The sequence below is a fragment of the Nicotiana tabacum genome, chromosome 15, assembly GCF_000715075.1.
Source record: "Nicotiana tabacum cultivar K326 chromosome 15, ASM71507v2, whole genome shotgun sequence".
Classification (NCBI taxonomy): Eukaryota; Viridiplantae; Streptophyta; class Magnoliopsida; order Solanales; family Solanaceae; genus Nicotiana; species Nicotiana tabacum.
In genome coordinates this window covers 122395363-122406266 of record NC_134094.1, presented here as the reverse complement: position 1 = coordinate 122406266, position 10904 = coordinate 122395363, and the positions used below count along the sequence as shown (strand labels likewise).

The 10904-nt window shown below is 43.1% G+C and overlaps 1 non-coding gene across 1 annotated transcript; it reads left to right on the top strand.

Moving 5' to 3' along the window:
* The first annotated feature begins 3384 nt into the window (after window positions 1–3384).
* On the top strand, window positions 3385–3466 carry TRNAS-AGA (transfer RNA serine (anticodon AGA)). The gene has a single exon. It is a non-coding gene; the product is annotated as a tRNA-Ser (tRNA).
* Window positions 3467–10904: the final 7438 nt, after the last annotated feature.

Genomic DNA, 10904 nt, shown 5'->3' with positions numbered 1-10904 from the left:
AATTCACCCTTCGGTCGGACTTTTTCAAAATCTTATATTTTTCAACTTTCGCCAAAATGTGTCGAATTGTCCTACGGACTTCCAAATCCAAATTCGAACATACGCCTAAGTCCGAAATCATCATACGAAGCTATTTTCATCATCAAAATTCTATTCCGGGGTCATTTGCTCAAAAGTCAACTCTTCGGTCAACTCTTTCCATTTAAGCTTCTAAATAAGAATTGTTCTTTTAATTAAATTCCGAAAATCAAACTCGACCACACTCACGGGTCATAATACATATTATGAAACCTCTCGAGACCTTAAGCTACTGAACGAGACGTAAATTCTTAAAACGACAAGTCAGGTCGTTACACTGGGTGTCAAGTTGTTGTTCTCATCTTGAAGACCAGCTCTGTTGTCGATAGGTAAGGCCATTTGATTGATAGTTGGTCGTTGCTAATCCGAAATCCAAGATACTAAGCGCAAAACGGTGTGTTTTTGCAGATTCGTATCAAATAACCACTGTTATCCTTAGCCCCACGGTGGGCGCCAAACTGCTTACCCGAAAAACAGATAGAGATGAATTTGTACGTACTTCTAAGGATATGTGATATAGCTTAATACAAATCGTAAGGATAAATAAAAATATCAAATATGGATTGCAAAGAATGCAAAATAAACAATGTTGGAAAGATGATAATTTTTTAGGACTAAGCAAGATGAATCAATTTATGAAGCTTAAAAGAAACTCTTGAATATAGGAGAATATGGTGCTTGAATTACAATGTAAGCAAAGAACTGCCCTCTACAGAAATGTAGCCATCCTCTTTATAGTGGAGAATCCTACTTTTAGATATAATTAAAAATACATAGTGGAAGACCCATGATAAATCAGTTTTTCTATAATTCCGACAGGATTCTCTCCTCTAGTGGGATTGCAACGACTCTTGTCTATGAGCTCGATATCGACTCGAGTTTTCGGTCTTGACTCGAGCTCTCGATCTTGACTCGAGCTCGATTTTGACTCGGATCCCTGTATTGATTCGGGGTCAGTGTTGGTCGGTCTCTAAATCATAAGCTCGATAACTTTACTTTGCATCATAGTTTGACTTGGATTCGAGCTTGATAATAACATCGAGCTCGACATTGATCGGTCATTCGGGCTCGAAACTTGGTGACCTGATTTCGGATCTCAACCTGATACTATGAAGACGCTTCTCCGATCCAATGTATTACTATTTAAACCAATTCGTACGAAGTACTAACCGATATTTACCGTATACAATAATATAAAAAAGTGTATAACCATTACATAACCTTCATTGTAAGAACGCTAGAAGCGACGATGAACTAAAAAAATGAAAAACGCTGACGGGAAGTTCTAAAAACTTGTAAAGTTACGTTATTGACTTTACTTCTTTTTTTTAATCTTCTTATTTATTAAAATTTGAAATCCTAATAGATCTTAATTAGTTTATCTTCTATAGTTAACTTAATATTTACCGAGTGTAAACACTCGATCAGTGCAATTTAAGTATTTATCGTATAATAATTCTAACTTAGATTTTTCGATACGCCTCCTTTTTTTTAGGTGCTAATATACTGGTAGCACCAATCCGGTAATTCCATATAGAAAGAGGAATTTATTAATTGATAAGGAGCTTAAAGGATATAGAAAGCTCTTATCTGATAAAGAAACTTTATAGGTGTTTGGACTATATTTGGTTGAAGTTGAAAAGAATAATATTTAAAATTAGAGTTAGCATTGAAATAGTGTATTTAAAAGTTGAAGTTGTATTTGTAAATGAATTTCATTTGAAAATAGAAGAGTTAAAGAATTTGTGTTTCAAAACTATTAGTTTACCTATAATACCGCTCAAACAAGTTTTTCAATATTTCACTTGTATTTCAAGTACCGAAATACAATTCTTACAAGTATTGATAAGTCAAGTCAGTGTTTTCAATATTATTTACTCCTTCCGTTCACTTTTACTTGGCACGTTTTGACTTTTCACGCCCCTTAAAAAATAATAAATAAAATGCATAATTTACCATGATACACATATTAATTGATGCATATTTTATTGAATTTGAGAAAATGATTTGAAATGAGTAATAAATATTGTGGGTATAACAATAATTTTTTTTTATTTTCTCTTGATATGCGTAAAGTGATAAGTAAAAATAAAAATCTATTTTTAGTATATCTGCCAAGTAAAAGTGAACGAATGGAGTATATCTAATTATCTTACCATGAATTTAGCGCTGGCACACCTACGAATGACAAAATTGGTGTTATTAGTTAAAATCATCCCTCCTTTGAAATCTCCACCTTAATTATTTTGATGGTCAAGGGCTTTCAAAAGATTCATAACAAATCAATTATCAATGGTAAGCTCTCTTTCTTCCTCTTCCTTTTTTTCACTTTTTTTTTTATAAATTGAATGAGTGTATTTTTTGTGTGTAGTGGGAACAAGTTGAAGCTAACACCATGGATCACGGCTGGAAGCAGAAGCTGAGCTGCGAGTTCGGTTAAATTTAGTAGTTTTTGCTTAAACAGTGTATTTGGATTAATAAATTCATTAAATATGTGTAAATATTAAATTTAGAACCCAGTCAGTTTGATGTCATCATTCTAAAATTCAGAATCCATAAATTAAAATCATGGCTCCGTCGCTACCATGGATAAGCCTATATCTCTACGCTTAATTTTGGAAAGAGCAATACTAACTAATGAACCACCAACTGGCCATGTAACTTGTCCGCTAAAATAATGTACTCCATCTGTTTCAATTTAGATGGGTAGTTTGACTCGGTACGCAGTTTAAGAAAACAAAAAAAAAACTTTTGAAACTTTTGGTCTTAAAAGTTTTAGAGGTAAAAACTTTATAGAGCCATGACATTTGTGTAGTTATAAAAAGTTCTTATTAAGGGTAAAATGGGTAAATTGAAGAGTTTAAAGTTGAATTATTTCCAATTCTATAAATGTATAATTCTTTTTGGAACGGATTAATAAGGAAAGTGTGACATCTAAATTGAGACAGATGGAGTAATAGCTTTAAGGAGCATGGAGCCGTAGACTACTACTCCCTCCGTTCACTTTTACTTGTCCACTATGGACTTTGCACACTCCTTAAGAAATAATAAATGAGGTGCATAATTTACCATGATACTCATATTAATTGATACATATTTTAAATGGATTGGAGAAAATATTTTGAAATGAGCAATTAATACCGTGAGAATAACAGGAAAAGAGAAATTGTGTTCTGTTGATATGCTAAAAGTGATAATTAAAAGTGAAAATCTATTTTTAGAATACTGAACAAGTGAAAATGAACGGAGGGAGTATTAATTTATTTCAAATACAATTATCTAGGTTAAGTCAAAGTCAGCAGGAAGGTGGACGTGCCGGAGTGGTTATCGGGCATGACTAGAAATCATGTGGGCTTTGCCCGCGCAGGTTCGAATCCTGCCGTCCACGTCTTTGTTTTCTTTTCCTTTTTTTCCTTCTTTCCCTGACCTTTTCATTGTCCCTTTAATGAAGATATAGATGAAACAAAATTAATGTTAGGTTTGCCTTAAGCATATGCTACAAAATTTTGGTAAAGTTTTATATACATAAATTTTTCGATACCACCCTCTTCACAGTATGTGGCTACGCCACTACCTAGTAGCTCGCTTTGGTGCTTGTCTGCAATAAAAATATGGATTTTTACTAATGGAATGCCTTCCGCTTAGCTACCTATTATACTCATTCTTTCTCCTTCCTATTATAGTACTATGGTTTATATTTGGTTTTAGAATAACGATGTTGGATCTAGTTTTGTAAGAATTAAAATTTAAAAAAAATTGTGTTTGAAAATACTACATGTTGCAAAATTTTATAGGAAAATCACAAACATTGCCTAATCTCCCAAAACCTTAAACCGCCTCTCAAGCCTACCAAGCCCTTAATAAAATTCCAAATATGGAAGAGCTCCGGTCGAATAAATTGTAAAATTGTTCTTCTCATACGTTGTGTTACGCGGCGCCTTCCTGAAGTTCCTTGGAAGGGCGACGTAAGGCTAAGCAACCGATGTCAGTACGGTTTCTATGCGCCAACTGAGGTCCTCGCCGTACGCTAGACTAGATTGTCAGTGCCGTACGGAAAATTCAATGTCGTGAGCAATTGAGCAGCGGAAAATGAGCAATTGATGATGAAAGCTGATGATTGTATTGATGATGATGAAAGCTATTACAAGATGCAATGCGGTGTCGGGGGAGAGACACCAGTACAGAGAATTGTTTGAATGCTTGAATGTTTGAATGCTTTGGTCCCCCTTAATAATGCTTAAAAAAATAAACCAAAGTTACATGAGTTGACCTAAGAAAGCTGTAAAAGCACACTAAAAACGAATGAAGTAAAACTACTCTATAATTACAATGAAAAGGACTTAGTCTTCTATGGAAGCAAGTCCGATGGCAGCAACTTTGTCTTGAGCATCAGGGTCTGCGCGCACATTGCTGGGGGCGCCCACGGCACTATTTGGATCTGCCAGCGGCGGGGCGCTGGTGCTTGGCATTGGGTCTGCGCGCGGAGCACTGTTTGTGCGTGCGGCGTTGTTGGCAACATGATGGTTTGTGCGCGCGGCATTGTCGGTGCGCGCGGCACTGATGGCATTCGCCAGCCGCTGGGCGCTGGCACTGATTATCGGTGGGGCGACAGAGGCGCATGCTCGCTTGTCACTTGGCGTTGCCGAGACCACGGGGCCGACCGTGGCGCTAGGCGTTGGGAGGCTTGTCGGGACGCCACGGGGCGCGTCCAAGGGGTCATGGGTCGATGATGGAAAGCAGCCCATGACATTCTCCCCCACCTGAGTTGGCGACGTCCTCGGAGCCTTACCTGCCGGATGATGATGATTGGTCAAGCTCTTGTTGGCTGGGAGGTCTGTTTCCCTCGGTGTTGTGAGATGTCTTTCTGAATGATCTTCCATGCATTTCTGAAATGGCCTGAAGCGGCTGACATGGAAGACTGGATGGATTTTCCACCAGGCTGGTGTGTTCAGCTTGTATGTGGATTTCCCGATGCGCCTTTCAATGGAAAAAGGCCCGATGTAGCTTTGCAATAGGCGAGGATCTTGGGTCTTCTTTGCAAATAAGTTCCGCCTCGGGGTTCTTACCATCACTTTGTCCCCTGCTTGATGTTAGGCAAAGCGACGGTTTTGTTCGGCATACCTCGTTGCCCTCTCCTGGGCTTTGACAAGATAGCTCCGCACTATCTTCAAAATTTGCTCCCATTCTGTCGAGAAACTGGCAGCTCGATGAGATGATGGCATGTTTGGTGCATTCACATTTTGTGGGAGTAGCGGTTGATGTCCGGTAACAATTTCAAAAGCACTTTTGTTTGTATGGGCGCACTTTTGTGAATTGAAACACAGCTGAGCAGCATCCAGAAGCTTCACCCAATGTGTTTGTGACCCGGTTGCAAATTGGTAGAGATATTCCTCCAGCATGTCATTGAACCGGTCTGTTTGATCATATGTTTGCTGATGATGATGGTTTGAGTTGTAACTCAATTTGGATCCGAGGCAACTGAAGAGTTGGGTCCAAAACTTGCTAGTGAAGCGTGGGTCGCAGTCACTAATGATGTTGCTGGGCATACCCCAATGTTTGACAACATGAGAGAAGAAGAGTCGAGTTGTATCTTCTGCCGATATGTTCTGTGGGGCTACGATGAAGGTAGCATACTTGGAAAATTGGTCTACTACCACCATGATGGTTGCATGATTTCCGACCTTGGGTAATCCTGTGATGAAATTCAGGGAAATGCTTTCCCAAGGTCTCTATGGGACAGGTAGCGGCTCCAAGAGTCCCGCTTGTGCTGAGTGATCCGACTTGTCCTTTTGGAATGCTTGACAAGTCTTCACACAATGAGGGGCGCCATGAGCTGTTGGACCCCGATGATGTGATGTCTGTTTGATGATGTTGAGGGCAGCCGGAACCGTGGGTTCAGGTCTATTGGTTCCCTCCTTAAACTGTATGGCCGTGATGTTTCCAGCGGCCATCTTCTTGGATATGCATGGTATGGTGTGGGGTTTGGCCCCGTTGTCTCCCATCATTAGGAGCATGTTGGCATATGGTACCGGGATGGTGTTGGTCTGCCTGAGGAATTCCAATCCCACTATCAGTTCGAAGTCATCGATGATAGCTATGTGTAGGTCGAATATTCCCTTGTATGGGCCAAGCTTGATTGGCACTTCTTTGGCTATTCCACTCACTTGCTGAGATGGAGAGTTGATAGCCTTGACACGACCCTTGCATTTTTGCACTGCTAGACCGAGGCGTTGCACCTGAGTTGAGGCCAGGTAGTTGTGGCTAGCACCCGTGTCTATCAATGCCCGAATAGGTCTGCCGTTTACTTTCATGTCAACGAACATTAAGGTCCTCTTTTGTGATGAGGGGGGCCTCTCGTCCGCCTTTCCTTTCCCTTTCTTGTCGATTGGGAATGCCTTCTTCTTGGGGTTGCCAGTACTGGTTCCCGCCAAGGCATCATGAATGGAGCCAACAAATGCGTTGAAGGCCCCTACCTGTTCTTCACCGACTGAGCCGTCCTGATCTGACTCATCATCATCAACAGTTTGTTGAGCATTGATTTGTATATTGGGGCATTGATTGTTCCAATGTTCCCCGCCGCAATGACGGCATTCTGATGGGGTCTTTCTCCCCTGATTGTTGTTGACTGATGCAGCAGTGTTGCGGCTTGAGGAAGGAGTCTTGGATTTGGATGCACCTCGATCTCCTCCGTTTCTGTTGGGGCCACCGTTGCTAGGTTGGCTCCCGTTGTATCCCCCTCGGACAGGCGGCTGGGGCCTATCCTTCTGAGTTTCCAACTGGTAATCCCCAAGGCACTCTGCAGCTTGAATGGCCTTGGGCAGGGTATCTACCCGTTGTCTTTGCAGCTCCATACGAGCATGAGGTTTCAAACCTTCTATGAATACGAACAGTTTGTCTTTGTCCCCCATATCTCGTATGTTTAGCATGAGTGCGGAGAATTCACGCACGTAGTCCCGCACCAACCTGGTGTGGCGGAGTTCACGCAACTTTCTCCGTGCATTGTATTCCACATTTTCGGGGAAGAACTGCAGGCGTATGGCGGCCTTCAGTTCTGCCCATGTCTGGAGAGTATCTTCACCGGCCCTGATGGCTTCGTATTTGACTCGCCATCAGAGTTTTGCATCACCCTGAAGATACATGGCAGCAGTTAATACCTTTTTGGATTCTTCCAACTGTCCAACGGCATCGAAGTATTGTTCGATGTCGAAGATGAAGTTTTCCACTTCTTTAGCATCCCGGGCTCCGTTGTATGGCTTGGGCTCCGGAATTTTCAGCTTGTATGGCATGGGGGCAATGTTCATGGCACCCCTGATGTGGTTTTCGCCTCGTTTGAGTAGGCTTTGAAGGGCAGCATTGACAACATTGAGCTGGCCTATCAAGTTGTCTATGGTTTGCTGCATGACGGTTAGTCTGTCTGCCTCTAATTCCCGATGGGCTAAATCCTCGGCATGCTCCTGTTGGAGGCCCTCGAATTTGCCATGAATTTTGGTTGCCTCGACGGCAGCCGTTTCCCGGTCTTCCTCAGAGTCTTGACTGATGTTTGCTATGTCAATTTCTGCCTGCCGCATTTTGCGGTCCAGGTCGTCCAACCTTTGCACTAGGCTGGTTTTTAGATCAGGCAACGTATCCACGATGGGCCGTAATGCGTCAACCGTCTCTTCTAGGGTCGTGATGCGATCCCCGTAATTCACCATGGTCAGAAATGGTGATGATGATGGCAATGAGTTCCCTCGTCCGATGTCGAGCCTGGCTCTGATACCAACTGTTACGCGGCGCCTTCCTGAAGTTCCTTGGAAGGGCGATGTAAGGCTAAGCAACCGATGTCAGTATGGTTGCTATGCGCCAACTGAGGTCCTCGCCGTACGCTAGACTAGATTGTCAGTGCCGTACGGAAAATTCAATGTCGTGAGCAATTGAGCAGCGGAAAATGAGCAATTGATGATGAAAGCTGATGATTGTATTGATGATGATGAAAGCTATTACAAGATGCAATGCGGTGTCGGGGGAAAAGACACCAGTACAGAGAATTGTTTGAATGCTTGAATGTTTGAATGCTTTGGTCCCCCTTAATAATGCTTAAAAAAAATAAACCAAAGTTACATGAGTTGACCTAAGAAAGCTGTAGAAGCACACTGAAAATGAATGAAGTAAAACTACTCTATAATTACAATGAAAAGGACTTAGTCTTCTATGGAAGCAAGTCCGATGGCAGCAACTTTGTCTTGAGCATCAGGGTCTGCGCGCGCATTGCTGTGGGCGCGCGCGGCACTATTTGGATCTGCCAGCGGTGGGGCGCTGGTGCTTGGCATTGGGTCTGCGCGCGGAGCACTGTTTGTGCGTGCGGCGTTGTTGGCAACATGATGGTTTGTGCGCGCGGCATTGTCGGTGCGCGCGGCACTGATGGCATTCGCCAGCCGCTGGGCGCTGGCACTGATTATCGGTGGGGCAACAGAGGCGCATGCTCGCTTGTCACTTGGCGTTGCCGAGACCACGGGGCCAACCGTGGCGCTAGGCGTTGGGAGGCTTGCCGGGACGCCACGGGGCGCGTCCAAGGGGTCATGGGTCGATGATGGAAAGCAGCCCATGACAGTTGGTATGCAGGCTCAACAGTTTTACTAAAGAAGGTAATTTATTTTTCAGAATTTTTAGCAGTTATACACATCATCTGCACTTGATTTATTGTTTTTATTTTCTTCTCTTTCTTTTTAAGCTTAGTAGAGAGTATCCATATAAAATCCAGTCAAATATAACAATTTTAAAAGTCACCCTTTTAATATTTTGCTTCTAATCAGGATAGTATGCAAGTATCCAGGATTTTCATAGTAGGGTTTTAAATTTTACATAAACCAAGTTAATTCCTTCAATTTCCGCCAAAAATCTAATCTTTACTGTTACGCGGCGCCTTCCTGAAGTTCCTTGGAAGGGCGACGTAAGGCTAAGCAACCGATGTCAGTACGGTTGCTGTCCGCCAACTGAGGTCCCCTCCGTACGCTAGACTAGATTGTAAGTGCCGTACGGAAAAACCAATGTCAAGAGCAATTGAAAGAGAGCAGAAAAGAGAATTGAGAATGAAAGAAAGCTTGATTGCATTGAATGAAAGCTATTACAGAAAAACAAGACGGTGTCGGGGGGAGAGACACCAGTACAGAGAATTGTTTGCTTGCTTGAAAGTTTTGATTGCTTGGTCCCCCTTAATAATGCTTAAAAAAAATAAACCAAAGTTACATGACTAGACCTATGAAAGCTGGAAAATCACACTTAAAGAAAATGCAGCAAAACTACTCTATATTTACAATGAAAAGGACTTAGTCTTCTACAAAGCAGAAACAAGTCCGTTGGCAGCAACTTTGTCTTTAGCATCAGGGTCTGCGCGCGCGGCATTGTTGGCATCTGCCTGTGGCTGGGTGTTGGCGATGGCTATCGGTGGGGCGACAGAGGCACGTGCGCGCTTGTCACTTGGAGCTGTCGAGACCACGGGGCCGACCGTGGTGACGGGCGTTGGGAGGCTGGCCAGGACGCCACGGGGCGCGTCCAAGGGGTCATGGGGCATGGTTGGAAAGCCGCCCATGACATTCTCCCCCACCTGAGTTGGCGACGTCCTCGGCGCCTTCCTTGCAAGGTAATCATCAATCAGGTTCTTGTAGGCTTTGAGTTTTGTTCCCCTCTCCCAAGTATTCTCTTCTGCATCACATCCCTGCCATTTCACCAAGAACTCCTGGTGATCTTTTCTTGAGGCGTGAATCACTCGATCATCAAGAATAGCTTCAGCACGCCTTTTTCCGGTTGAATTGGGGCCTCGAATACTTGGTATTGTGAGTTGGCTTCGTGAAGGATCCTCCATATCTTCCCGAAAAGGTTTCAGGAGACTGACATGGAAAACAGGATGGATTTTCCACCAAGCTGGGGTATCCACCCGGTATGCAACTTTCCCAATGCGCCTTTCAATGGACAAGGGTCCAATATATTTTTGCAATAGGCGAGGGTCATGGACCCCTGCAAACAAGTACCGCTTTGGGATTTTGACCATCACTTTGTCTCCCACCTGGTATTCAACAAAGCGGCGATTCTGATCAGCATGCCTCTTCATCCGCTTTTGGGCTTTGACAAGATAGCTCCGCACTATCTCCAAATTTTGTTTCCATTCTTTTGAGAAGCTAGCAGCCCGAGGAGATTTTGACATGTTTGGTGCGTTTACTGTGTGTGGGAGTAGCGATTGCTGTCCGGTAACAATTTCAAAAGCGCTTTTGTTGGTACTTGAGCTCTTTTGTGAATTGAAACACAGTTGAGCAGCATCCAGAAGCTTCACCCAGTTCTTCTGCGATCCGGTCACAAAGTGCCGGAGATATTCCTCTAGCATGCCATTGAATCGCTCCGTCTGGCCATCAGATTGCGGATGAAAACTTGAGCTATGACTCAATTTTGACCCGAGACACTTAAAGAGTTGGGTCCAAAAATTGCTAGTGAAGCGTGAGTCGCGATCACTAACAATGTCTTTAGGAAAGCCCCAATATTTGGCGACATGAGAGAAGAATAGTCGAGCTGTATCTTCTACTGATATATATTGTGGGGCTGCTATAAAGGTAGCATACTTGGAAAATCGATCCACCACAACCAAGATAGTTGTAAGATCTCCGACCTTGGGCAATCCGGTGATGAAGTCCAGGGAAACGCTTTCCCAAGGTCTTTTTGGGACAGCAAGTGGTTCCAAGAGCCCTGCCTGCGTCAAGCGATCTGACTTGTCTTTCTGGCATACTAGACAAGTCTTCACATACTGAGCGACGTCATCGACCATTTGAGGCCAATAATATGCACGGCGAAGCAATGCC